Source organism: Microtus ochrogaster, unplaced genomic scaffold (genome assembly GCF_000317375.1).
Source record: "Microtus ochrogaster isolate Prairie Vole_2 unplaced genomic scaffold, MicOch1.0 UNK18, whole genome shotgun sequence".
In the NCBI taxonomy this organism is placed as follows: domain Eukaryota; kingdom Metazoa; phylum Chordata; class Mammalia; order Rodentia; family Cricetidae; genus Microtus; species Microtus ochrogaster.
Genome location: NW_004949116.1, coordinates 4,224,583 through 4,238,158, shown reverse-complemented (window position 1 = coordinate 4,238,158; position 13,576 = coordinate 4,224,583). Strand labels below are relative to the sequence as shown.

General features: G+C 42.1%; 1 pseudogene; it reads left to right on the top strand.

Annotated features, from left to right (window-relative positions):
• The first annotated feature begins 7,293 nt into the window (after window positions 1-7,293).
• On the top strand, window positions 7,294-10,242 carry LOC101997124 (annotated as a pseudogene).
• Window positions 10,243-13,576: the final 3,334 nt, after the last annotated feature.

Genomic DNA, 13,576 nt, shown 5'->3' with positions numbered 1-13,576 from the left:
TTTCAGCCATTTTAGATTCCTCTGCTCTCTATTTAGGTCTGTACCCCATTTTTTTATTGGATTATTGTTCTTTTGATGATCAATTTCTTGAGTTCTTGAGATTAACCCTGGGCCCACGTAGGGTTGGTGAAGATCTTTTCCCATTCTGTAGGCTGTCATTTTGTCTTGTTGACAATGTCCTTTGTTTTACAGAAGCTACTCAGTTTCAGGAGGTCTCATTTATTTATTGTTTTTCTCAGTGTCTGTGGTATTGGGGTTATATTTAGGAAGTGGTCTTCTGTGCCAATGTGTTCAAGTGTACTTTCCACTTTCTCTTCTATGAGGTTCAGTGTGTTTGGTTTTATGTTGAGGTCTTTGATCCATTTGGACTTGAGTTTTGTGCATGGTGATAGATATGGGTCAATTTTCATTCTTCTACATGTTGATATCCAGTTATGCCAGCACCATTTGTTGAATATGCTTTCTTTTTTTCCATTTGATATTTTTTGCTTCTTTGTCAAAAATCAGGTGTTTGAAGGTGTATGGATTGATATCCAGGTCTTTGATTTGGTTCCATTGGTCCACCTATCTGTTTTTATGCAAATACCAGGCTGTTTTTAGTACTGTAGCTCTGCAATAGCGTTTGAAGTCAGGGATTGTGATGCCTCCAGAAGTTCCTTTATTGTACAGGATTGTATTGACTATCCTGGGTTTTTTGCTTTTCCATATGAAGTTCAGTATGGTTCTTTCCAGGCCTGTGAAGAATTTTGCTGGGATTTTGATGGATATTGCATTGAATCTGTAGATTGCTTTTGGTAAGATTGCCATTTTTACTATGTTAATTCTACCTACCCAAGAGCATGGATGATCTTTCCACTTTTTGGTGTCTTCTTCAATTTCTTTCTTCAAGGATTTAAAATTCTTGTCATAGAAGTCTTCCACTTGTTTTATCTGAGTTACTCCAAGATATTTTATGCTATTTGTGGCTATTGTGAAGGGTGATATTCCTCTGATTTCTTTCTCAGCCCATTTATCAGTTGTGTAAAGGAAGGCTACTGATTTCTTGAGTTAATCTTGTCACCCTGCTACATTACTGAAGGTGTTTATGAGCTGTAGAAGTTCCTTGGTAGATTTTTTGGGGTTGCTTATATAAACTATCATATCATCAGCAGATAGTGAGAGTTTGACTTCTTTTCCAATCTGTATCGCCTTGATCTCCTTTTGTTGTCTTATTGCTCTAGCTAGGACCTCAAGAACTATATTGAATAGATTTGGAGAGAGTGGACAACCTTGTCTTGTTCCTGATTTCATTGGGATCGCTAGGAGTTTCTCTTCATTTAGCTTGATGTTGGCTGTTGGTTTGCTGTATATTGCCTTTATTATGTTTAGGTATGTTCCTTTTATCCCTTCTTTCTCCAAGACCTTTATTGTGAAGGGGTATTGTATTTCATCGAAGAGATGATCATGTGTTGTTGTTGTTGTTGTTGTTGTTGTTGTTGTTTTTAATTTGTTTATATGGTGGATTATGTTGACAGACTTTCATATATTGAACCATCCCTGCATCCCTGGGATGAAACTGACTTGATCATGGTGAATGATTTTTTCTGATGTGTTCTTGGATTCAGTTTGCCTGTATTTAGTAGTTTTGCATCAATGTTCATGAGTGAGATTGGTCTGCAATTCTCTTTCTTAGTAATGTCTTTATGTGGTTTGGGTATCAGGGTAATTGTGGCCTCATAAAAAAGTTTAGCATTGTTCCATCTGTTTCTCCTGTGTGGAACAATTTGAGGAGTATTGGTATTAGTTCTTCTTTGAAAGTCTTGTAGAATTCTGAGCTGAAACCATCTGGTCATGGGCTTTTTCTTTTATGGTTGGGAGATTTTTGATGACTGTTTCTTTTACTTTAACAGTTATAGGTTTGTTTAATTTTCTTATCTGATCCTGATTTAATTTTGGTAAGTGATATTTATCCAGAAAGTTGTCCATTTCTTTTAAGTTTTCCAATTTTGTGGAGTACAGGTATTTGAAGTATGACTTGATGATTCTCTGGATTTCCTCCATATCTGTTGCTATATCCCCTTTTTATTTCTAATTTTGTTAATTTGGATAGTCTCTCTCTATTTTCATGTTAGTTTGGATAAAGGTTTGTCTATTTTGTTGATTTTTTGAAGAACCAACTCTTGGTCTCACTGATTCTTTGTTTTGTTTTCTTTGTTTCTATTTTATTGATTTCAGCTCTCAATTTCACTATTTCCTGCCATCTAGTTCTCTTGAATGAGTTTGCTTCTCTTTGTTCTAAAGTTTTCAGATGTTCTGTTAACACACCAGTGTGGTATTTTTCCAGATTCCTTATGTTGGCAATTAGTGCTATGAGCTTTCCTCTTAACACTGCTTTCAATGTGTCCCATAAATTTGGGTATGTTGTGTGGCCATTTTCATTGAATTTTAGAAAGTCTTTAATTTTTCCCTTTGTTTCTTCCTTGACCCATTGATGATTCAGGTGAGCATTGTTTAATTTCCATGTGTTTGTGGGCTTTCTGAAATTAATGTTGCTATTGAATTTGAATTTTAAGCCATGGTCATCCAATAAGATACATGGGGTTAGTTCATTTTTTTGTATCTGTTGAGGTTTGCTTTGTTACCTAGTATTTGTTCAATTTTTGAGAAGGTTCCATGAGGTGCTGAGAAGAAGGTATATTCTTTTATGTTTGGATGGAATATTCTATAGATGTCTGTTAAGTCCATTTGTTTCATAACATCTGTTAGTTCCCTTATTTCTCTGTCTAGTTTTAGTCTGGCAGACCTGTCCAGTGGTGACAGTAAGATGTTGAATTCTCCTTACTATTAGTGTGTGGGGGTTTAATGTGTGGTTTAAGTTTTAGTAGTGTTTCTTTTACATATGAGATGCCTTTATATTTGGGACATAGATATTCAGTATTGAGATTTCATCTTGATGGATTTTTCCTATGACTAATTTGAAATGTCATTCTTTGTTTCTTTTGATTGATTTTAGTTTGAAGTCTATTTTGTTAGATATTAGGATAGCTATACCAGCTTGTTTCTTAGGTCCATTTGGTTGGAAAGTTTTTTCCCAGCCCTTTACTCTGAGGCCATATCTGTCTTTGAGGTTTAGGTATGTTTCTAATGCAGCAGAAATATTGATTCTGTTTTTGTATCCAATATATTAGCCTGTTTTTTATAGGTGAGTTGAGTCCATTTATATTAAGGGATATTAATAACCAGTGATTGTTATTTTTAGTTTTCATTGTTGGTGATGTTAATTTGTGTGTTTTTCCCTTTTTGGGGGGATTTGTTGCTGTAAAATCATCTATTTTATGTGTGTGGGGTTTTTTGATATAACTAACTTCTTGGATTAGAGTTTTCCTTCTAATACTTTGTGTAGGGCTAGGTTTGTGGCTAGGTATTGATTAAATCTGATTCTGCCATGGAATATTTTGCTTTGTCCATCTATGGTGATTAAAAGTTTTTCTGGGTATAGTAGTCTGGGCTGGTATCCATGGTCTCTTAATGTCTGCATGATGCTTGACCATGACCTTCTGGCTCGCATTGTTTCCATTAAGAAGTCATGTGTAATTCTGATAGGTCTGCCTTTATATGTTACTTGGCCTTTTTCCTTTGCAGATCTTAATATTCTTTCTTTATTCTGTATGTTTAGTGTTTTGATTATTATGTGGCAAGGGGACTTTTTTTTTGGTCCATTCTATTTGGTGATCTGTAAGCTTCTTGTATCTTCATACGCATATCTTTCTTTAGGTTGGAAAAGTTTTCTTCTATAATTTTGTTAAATATATTTTCTGTGCTTTTGAGTTGGACTGCTCCTTCTATCCATATTATTCTTAGGTTTGATCTTTTCATGATATTCCATATTTTATGAATATTTTATGTTAAGCTTTTGTTAGATTTAATGCTTTCTTTGATTGATAAGTCTATTTCCTCTATCTTATCTTCAGCACTTGAGATTCTCTCTTCAACCTCTTGTATTCTGCTGTTTGTGCTTGCATTTGAGGTCCCTGATTATTTCCCCAAAATTCCCTCAGTTTATACTTTCTTTATTGTCTCTATTTTGGTTTTTAAGTCTTAAACTATTTCTTTCACCTGTTTGATTGCTTTTTGTTTGTTTGTTTGTTTGTTTGTTTGTTTTTTAGAGACAGGGTTTCTCTGTAGCTTTGGAGCCTGTTCTAGAACTAGCTCTGTGGACCAGGCTGGCCTTGAACTCACAGAGATCTGCCTGCCTCTGTCTCCTGAGTGCCACCACCACCCATTGATTGCTTTCTCTTGGTTTTCTTCAAGGGATCCGTTGGTTTCTCGCATTTTTTGTTTGTCTTTTCCTCCATTTCTTTGAAGGAATTTTTCATTTCCTTTTTAAGGACCTCAAACACTTTCCCAAAATTATTTTTAAGTCATTTTCTTCTGCTTCATCTGCATTAGTGTGTTTAAGTCTTGCTGTTTTGGAGCCACTAGTTTTTTATGGTTTTGTGTTGCTTTTTGTGGTGTTAAGTGTATTTTTATCTTGTCTACCCATGTTTTCCTCTGGTTGGTGTAGTCTCTAGTGATCACTCTTCCAGGTACCAGTAGATCCAGGTCTCGGATGTTTTCTCCTCATGGCGGAGTCGGGACCATGGTTCCAGTCACCCCAGAGGTGACTCTATTCCCAGAGGTTGCTCGGCAATGCTGGAGGTCACTTTGCAATCCTAGAGATCATTTGGGCCTGTTTTCACAGAGGTTTCTGGCTCAGACCTGCTCCCATGGAGGTCGCTGGCTTGAGCCTACTCCAGTGAAGGTTGCTCACTCAGGCCTGCTCTAGTAGAGGTTGCTAGCTCTGGCCTGCTCCTGCGGATGTCCCTGGCTCAGGCCTGTTCCCACCAAGGTCACTGGCCTGGACCTGGTCCCATGGAGGTCACTGGTTCGAGCCTTCTCCCATGGAGGTCTTTTGCTCAGACCTACTCTCATGGAGGTTGCTGGCTCGGGCTCAGTCCCACAGAAGTCACTGGCTCAGGCCTGCTCTGGCAGAGGTCACTGGCTTGGGCCTGCCCCTGCAGAGGTCACTAGCCTAGGCCTGGTCCCATGATAGTTGCTGGCTTTGCCTAATCCAGAGAAGGCCACTGGCTCTGGCCTGCTCCATAGAAGGTCACTGGCTTGGGCCTGCTCTGGTGGAGGTCACTGACTCAGGCCGAGATTGCTTGCTCAGACCTGGTCCCATGGATGTCCCTGGCTCAGGCCTTAAAAAACTTTTTTTTTAATGTTCAATAGTCTTAGCCATCAGTGAAATACAAATTCAAATTATTTTAAGGTTTCATCTTACCCCAAACAGAATGGCCAAGCACAGTAAGACAAATGACAGACAGCATATGTGGGGAGAATGCAGGGAAAGAGGAACTCTTACTCATTGCTGGTGGGCGTGCAAACTGGTACAGACACTGGAAATTCAAGATGAGAATTGATCTACCATCAGGTATAGGTATAGGTAGAGCTATATCACTCTTGGGCAAACACCCAAAGGTCTCTATATTCTTCTATAGAGACACTCACTTGCTCATCCAGGTTCATTGCTACTCTATTCACAATTACAGAACTGGAAACACAACCCTAATGCCTGCCAACTGATGGCTAATGAGAGTGTGAGACATTCGCACAATAGAATACTATTTGGCTATTAAGAAAAATGAAATTAGCCGGGCGGTGGTGGCACACGCCTTTAATCCCAGCACTCAGGAGGCAGAGGCAGGCGGATCTCTGTGAGTTCGAGACCAGCCTGGTCTACAAGCGCTAGTTCCAGGACAGGCTCCAAAACCACAGAGAAACCCTGTCTTGAAAAACAAAAAAAAAATGAAATTATAAATTTTGCTGGTAAATAGAGCTAAAACAATCATCTTGAGGGAGCTAGCCCAGACAAGAAAGACAAAGAGTGTGTATCTTCTCTCATGAATGCATGTTTGCTTTTAAGCTTTAGACATGTGTGTTTTGTTTAGGATATCTACAGAAGTGAGTCAGATAATAAAGGACCAGCATGGGGAGGAGGGAATCTTCCAAGTAAGGAGAAGTAGAATATAGCATTAAAAATAGATATAGGAGAAATTATAATAGAAGGATTAGATGGAGAGAGGAACAGGGCATCAGGATAAGGAGGGATCATAGACAGGGACAACAAACACTAAAGGTATATGAAAACCCACTACTGTAGAAGTGTAAACACACACATGCACATATGTGTGTGCACACACTCACATACATATGAAAGAGAAAGTTCAAATGGAGTTACCATATAATAGGGGAGAGAATAACCCAACTAGAATGTTATTAAATGAAGCCCGCAGTGCCAGGAATGAGTTACATCTTTCTGAGTCATTGGCCAAAGAGGTTCTATGGACTCCCTCAAATATTATGGACCATTGTCAATGCTATTGGTTACTGTCCATAACCTGCTTGCAAGACTCTATTGCTGAAGATACCATGTACCTTGGTCATTAAAGATAGAGAAACTGAGCTGGTAATCAACTGGAAGCTTCACTCTTTCTGACTAGAATTCATAGCTGGAAGGTACTATACATGCTGGCAAGTAGAAAAGTAGTCATTGATCTCACCCAGTTACAACCCTGGGAGCTAAAATAGCAACCTACCAGTAAGGTAGTGCCAACTGCTTCTATAGTGAAAAAAAATATTATTTAAGGTCTACTCTATGAGATGGAATCCATACTTGACACTACTAAAGTTGGCAAGAAGCCGAGACTACATAGGTCATAGGCTCAAAGGGGAATCCACTACTATAATTCTGCTAAAGGAAATTAGCAATAAGATTAGTGCAGGAGAATTGTCTGTATTCTGTCAATCATGTCTTAAATAAACGCTGATTGGCCAGGCAGGAAGTATAGGCAGGAAAACCAGACAGGAAGTAGAAATAATGCAATGAGAACAGGAGAATTCTAAGAAGGAGGAAGCTGACTCCTCCCAGTCCTGCACAGACCACCGAGGAAGCAGGATGTGACCTGCCAGCTAAAAAAGGTACCAAGCCATATGGCTAAAATAGATCAGAATAATGGGTTAATATAAGTTACAAGAACTAATAAGAAGCCTGAGCTAATGGGCCAATCAGTCTTATAACTTATGGAGCTCTCTGTGTGATTTTCTTTAAGGCTTGCTGGCTGTGGGGTACCGGCTTGGACAGAAACCCCAACAAGAAGACCCTGTTCATGTTACAAATGGCACCCAATGTGGGGCATGAACCCATGATCCTGAGATTAAGAGTCTCATGCTCTACCAATTGAGCTAGCCAGACCAGGTGGGATGTGACACTAGACAGCCATGGATGGGGCCCACAGCGCAGGCCTGCAGCTGCAGCCATTCCCGACTACCAGCGGCTGCATGAGCCTGAGCAGCAGCAAGGGCTCCTTCTCCTACAAGGAAAACTTGATTGGCGCTCTCTTGGCAATTTTCGGGCAGCTCATGGTCAACATCGCCCTTAACCTGCAGAAATACTGCCACATCCGCCTGGCAGGCTCCAAGGACCCCAGGGCCTACTTTAAGACCAAGACATGGTGGCTAGGACTGCTTTTGCTGCTGCTAGGAGAACTGGACACATTCACCTCCTATGCCTTTGCTCCGCTGTCGCTCATCATCCCCCTCAGTGCCATCTCCATGATAGCAAGCGCCATCATTGGAATCATATTCATCAAAGAAAAATGGAAACCTAAGGACTTCGTGAAGCGCTATGTCTTGTCCTTTGTTGGCTGTGGTTTGGTGATTGTGGGCACCTACCTGCTAGTGACTTTGCACCCAACAGTCACGAGAAAATGACAGGCAAGAACATTGCCAGGCACCTCATGAGCTGGCCTTTTCTCCTGTACATGCTGGTGGCAATCGTCCTGTTCTGCCTGCTGTTATACTTCTATAAGGAGAAGAACGCCAACAGCATCATCATGATTCTCCTCCTGATTGCCTTACTTGGTTCCATGACAGTGGTGATGGTCAAGGCTGTGTCAGGGATGCTGGTGCTGTCCATCCAAGGCAACTTGCAGCTGGACTATACAATCTTCTACGTGATGTTTGTGTACTATCAGGCCACGTTTTTGAGTCAAGCCTCTCAGATATATGACTCCTCCTTGATGGCCAGCGTAGGCTATATCCTGTCTACCACGGCAGCCATCATCACAGAAGGTGCAACCTGGACTTCCTTGGGGAGAAAGCGCTGCACATCTGTGTGTTTGCCCTGGGGTGCCTTATTGCCTTCCTGGGTGTGTTTATCACGTGAAACAGGAAGAAGGCCATTCTGTTCGAGCCCATATCTCCATGGACGCCACGCCAGGACTGATTGATATACTCCCTTGTTGAGTAGCCCCAGCGGCACCTGCTTACTGATGAGGGCGCTGGATAGCTGAATCCCAGATAGGTATGCTGGACATGCATGCAAAAGGAATGACTGTCCAGCCTGACCTCAAAGCTTCTTTTTCCTACAGGGCCTTGGAAAACAATGACAACATTTCTGAGATCTACATCCCGGTCACACTGCCCATCACACAGGAGGAGCATAACTCCAAAAGCACCTCTGGAAAGGCCCCGTTCATGTTACAAATATTATTCCTAAACCCATACTGTTACACCCATAGATCACTGCATTGCTCAGCCCTCACCAGAGAAGCCTCTTCTTTTTTTTTTTTTTTTGTTTTTGTTTTTGTTTTTGTTTTTCGAGACAGGGTTTCTCTGTAGCTTTGGAGCCTGTCCTGGAACTCCCTTGGTAGACCAGGCTGGCCTCGAACTCACAGAGATCCACCTGCCTCTGCCTCCCGAGTGCTGGGATTACAGGCGTGCGCCACCACCGCCCGGCTTAGAGAAGCCTCTTCTTGAATTAGATGGGATTTAACATAGAAACTCACAACAGGACAAAGTACAGAACGTGAGTGACTTTGGAGCAGTCAGCTATAAATGGGATGTCTTTAGCACATCCCTTACCTCAAGGATAGGGAATCTATGAGGAAGAGGAGGCAAAAAGATTGTAAGAACCAGAGGTGGTAAATGACTCCAAGGAAACATTTTTCAAATTCTGTAGGGCTATTGCACATATGAGCTCTGAGAGATTGTGTCAGCATGTCCAAGATCTGTACAAGTTCAAATCTGGCAAAATCCCAACATGGGGAAGGGGAAATGGGCACCAAGTCCCACTCTAACCAAGAAGACATTTGTCCTTGGTAGCTGCTGGGAAATGGGAAGTCAGTTTTCTTCAATGGAATTGTCACTGAGTGTATAAACCACACTCCAGGGCAGGCCGCAAGCGCAACAACCCAAAACAGACTCTGAGCAGTTTTATTTTGTTGTTGCTGCTGCTGTTTGGTTTTCACTTTTCCTAAGAGAGAGAAAGAACAAGAAGCTTGGTGAATAAGGAGGGGCATCTAAGAGGAGTTCAGTGAGAAAAAAGAATAGCATCAAAATATATTGTATAAGCCTAGAATGATGGTACATGTCTTTAATCCAAAACTCTGGAGTTCAAGGCCAGTTTGGTCCATAGAGAGTTCCAGGATAGCCAGGGCTTTGTGTAGAGAGTCAGCATCAAATAAAACACACATATGCACACAAAATTAAATAAATATAGTATGAGATTATTTTTAAAAATAAATACAAACATTTAAAAAGCACTCACAAGTATTGCAATGTTTCTACAGTGGCTCTAGCGAGGGCAGGAAGTAACTAGTAACTGGATAGCATATACCGTGCGGATTCAGTGGGTAAACAGGGGACTTATTTCCTGCAGGACAGAGCAGGGTCAGGGAAGATTTCATCATGCTAAAAGGGTGTGCATTTTAAAACTTATAAATTATTTATTCCTGGAATTTTCCGCATATTATCAGACTGATGCCCACATCATGAAAATGGTGGAGAGGGACTTTTGTGCCAGGAGTTAACACTTCAGCATCTGAATTGAGGAACACACTTCAATCCATTACTATGAACAATGGCTCTTCTTGTGGTGCACTTATCCAAATAATTACATTGCTATTCAGCAAACCACTTTTATCTCTTTCCCCCAAAAGCAAAATCGCCCATTTGTGTTTTCAAAGAAATCACGGAATTCTAGGCACAGTGTGCCCACAGCCTTACCCTCAGCGAGTGATCCCTCTAAAAACACACACCGTAGATGGAGTCAAGTGGTGATAGCTTTGGTATTTGTGGTCCAGATCTGACATAACAAAAGCCCAGTTTAACCTGAATAACACAAAGCAGAAAACTATTAAGTACCCAGGAAAACTGGCTTAACTTTCTGCTAAATATAGGCACGGAGATTATTATAGCTACAGCCTCTTCAGGGACAAATGGCCATGACTTTATGATAAAATGCATCCCAGCAAACCCCATGAGGTAATTGCTAGCCCGTGCTTCTGAATTCTGCTTCCAGAAAGCACTTGGCACCATTAATGGACAGAAGCTGAAAGAAATAAAGTGGGCTCTTGTGTTCTAGCTTTTTGCTAGCTGGATAGCGAAGGCCAAGAAGTGGGCACAGAGCCCCAGTTTTCTATGGGAATGTCCTCCTGGGCCTTGGATTTCTCTCCTCCCTGCACCACAGAGATCTTCCTATTTTCCACCTCGGGCTCAAGGCTTCCTGGCTGTCAGGAGGACTCCCTCACAGACATGCCCTCAGGCCGAGACAGGCAATTCCTCCATTGAGGTTTTTCCTTCCCAAGCAACTAGAGTTTGTATCATGTTGACAAACTGGGGCATGCCTCCAAACGAGAACTGAGTTTTGACCTCCAGCCCTCCCAACTATATCCATGCTGAGAAAGGTATCCCTCCAAAGAGAATGGGTTCCAAAAAACCAGTACAAGTATCAGGGACAAATCCTGGTGCCACTGCCAGTGGCCCTGCAGTCTGTGCCAGTCATACAACTGTCAACCACATTCACAGGGACTGGGTTGGTCCTATGCTGGTTCCTTCCCTGTACGACCAGAGTTGGTGAGCTGCCATTAGCTCAGGTAAGCTGTTTCAGTGGGTGTCCCCATCATGGTCTTGACCTCTTTGCTCATATTCTTGCTCCTCCCACTCTTTAACTGGACTTTGGGAGCTCAGCCCAGTGCTCTGCTGTGGGTCTCTATCCCTTTCTCCATCAGTTGCTGGATGAAGGTTCTATGGTGACATTTAAGATAGTCATCATTCTGACTACAGGGCAAGGCCAGTTTGGGCCCCATCTCCTCTATTGCTTAGGGCCTTAGCTGGAGTCATCCTTGTGAATTCCTGGGAATTCCTCTAGTGCCAGGGTTCTTGCTAGCCCCATAATGACTCCCTCAATCAAAATGTCTCTTTCTTGGCTCTCCGTCTCTATCCTTTCCCCAGCTCTACTATCCCATTCTCTCAAGTTCTCCTCCACCTCCCTCCCCTTCTCCCCTCCTCCCCCCTTCCATCCTCCCTTCTCCCCCCACCCTCATGCTCCCAATTTTGTCAGGAGATCTTGTCTATCTCCCCTTCCTGTGGTATTTATGTATGTTTCTCCTGGGTTCACCTTGTTACTTAGCTTCTATCGTGGACTATAGGCTCATTATCCTTTGCTTTACAGCTAATATCCACTTATGAGTGAGTACATACCATGTGCATCTTTCAGGGTCTGGGTTACCTCACTCAGGATGGTATTTTTCTAGTTCTATCCATTTGTATGCAAATTTCAAGATGTCATTGTTTTTACTACTTAGTACTCTATTGTGCAAATTTTCGTTATCCATTCTTTAGTTGAGGGGCATCTAGATTGTTTCCAGATTCTGGCTATTACAAATAATGCTGCTAATGAACATAACTGAACGAATGTCCTTATAGTATAATTGAGCATCATTTGGGTATATGCCCAAGAGTGGTATTGCTGGGTCCTGAGGTAGGTTGATTCCTAATTTTCTGAGAAACCACCATACTGATTTCCAGAGTGGTTGTATAAGTTTGCATTCCCACTAGCAATGGAGAAGTGTTCCCGTTACTTACACATCCTCTACAGCATAAGCTATCATTAGTGTTTTTTATCTTAGCCATTCTGACTGGTTTAAGATGGTATCTAAGAGTTGTTAGCCTTCCATGCATGAGCACAGGAGACCACTTCCTAAATATAACACCAGTAGCACAGACACTGAGAGCAACAAATACATAAATTGGACCTCCTGAAACTGAGAAGCTTCTGTAAAGCAAAGAACCCAGTCAATAAGATAAAAAAAAAGGCAGCCTACTGAATGGGAAAAGATCTTCACCCACCCCACATCAGACAGAAGACTGATCTCCAAAATATACAAAGAACTCAAGAAATTAGACAACAAAATTCCAAATAATCCAATTAAAAATGAGGTCCAGATTTAAACAGAGAATTTTCAAAGAAGAATCTCAAATGGCCAGAAGACACTTAAGGAAATGTTCAACATCCTTAGACATCAGGGAAATGCAAATCAAGACATACCACGTTTTCTTTATCCATTCTTTGATAAGAACAAGGAGGCACAGTCCTTCAAAGAAAAAGAAAGCGTTTACGTCATGGAGAACAGCCCTCTTGACAAGCTATGTAAGAGATGCTGGGGTACAAATCCATGTATTTCCACAGTGTCAGAAGTGATGAATAGCAAGCTGCATCCATTTCACTGGCTGCAATTTCCTAAATAATCCCGATTTCACAGATCGTATGGCCACCAGGAATCAGTTTCCTTGGTTCCAGTCTTAGTTACTAATATTAAGTCCCAGATCTCCCAGTACATGTCACACAGCAAGAGAATCACACAGTTACCAATGGGCTGAGAACAAGTCAAAAAGGCTGCAGAGTTTGGAGAGACCTCCCTGAGGTGAGCAGTGGAGCTGGCACGGATGGAAGCAAAGCCTGTGGAGAGGAAGGAGAAGGTTTCCCAAGCTGCAGATGCCAAGCCGCTTGCACTGAGATGTCAGAGGTAGGACCAGGTGACAGGCCACGCAGGGATGACTTTAAGATAGGCTGAGCTGTTGGACAGAGGCAGATGTCCTTCACTGCAGCCCAGTCTTCTTGGATGAGGCTCGTGATCAAGCGACTGGTCGGTGGCCATCACATCTCAGCGTTGGGGATCCCCTTGTTTCACGGTTCCAGTATGTTCCATTGGATGTGACTGGCAAGCTCCTGTAGTTGCCATTTCTGGCCTAGCTTATGTATTCACAGATATCATTATATTCTGGCAGAAATAAATGATCCTGGTGTGCTGGCAGATGGTGGTTGTTTACTTGTATAAACAAGATGGAGAGTCAGTCTTTCTTGGCACTTAGACTCAAGATGTAGTAACACAGGTCACGGCTGTGGCTTCGTCAGACAGAGCCATTCAAAGCCAGGCCCAGCCTAAGATCTGCTTGTCCATACAACACAGTAACCCAGAGAGGTCTGGACTCTTCTCAGTCCCTCACAAGGTCACATGGAAAGAGCTGAGAGGGACAGACACTACCTGTGTGTTGTTTACAAGCGTCCCCACTTCCTACAAGTGGGCAGAAGGCCCAGTCTGAGGAATTGCGTTTGCCCGTTACCACAGACAAGTGTGGATGGGGATTCAGGGGGCCGGGACAGAGAACAAGTAGGTGAAGCATGATCGATTGCTGTGCTCTGAAGGTGCTTAGA